Source organism: Arachis duranensis, chromosome 9, assembly GCF_000817695.3.
Source record: "Arachis duranensis cultivar V14167 chromosome 9, aradu.V14167.gnm2.J7QH, whole genome shotgun sequence".
NCBI classification, from domain to species: domain Eukaryota; kingdom Viridiplantae; phylum Streptophyta; class Magnoliopsida; order Fabales; family Fabaceae; genus Arachis; species Arachis duranensis.
Genome location: NC_029780.3, coordinates 54072152 through 54072446, shown reverse-complemented (window position 1 = coordinate 54072446; position 295 = coordinate 54072152).

Below are 295 nucleotides of genomic sequence, written 5' to 3'. Positions count from 1 at the left end.
TTGTGTAGAGACTCTTCTTGGAGTTAAACGCCAGCTTTTGTGCCAGTTTGGGCATTTAACTCCCATTCTTGTGCCAGTTCTGGCATTTTATGCCAGAATTCTTGAGCTGATTTGGAACGCCTGTTTGGGCCATCAAATCTCAGGCAAAGTATGAACTATTATACATTGCTGGAAAGCCCAGGATGAATACTTTCCAACGCAGTTAAAAGCGCGTCAATTGGGCCTATGTAGCTCCAGAAAATCCACTTCGAGTGCAGGGAGGTCAGAATCCAACAGCATCTGCAGTCCTTTTCAG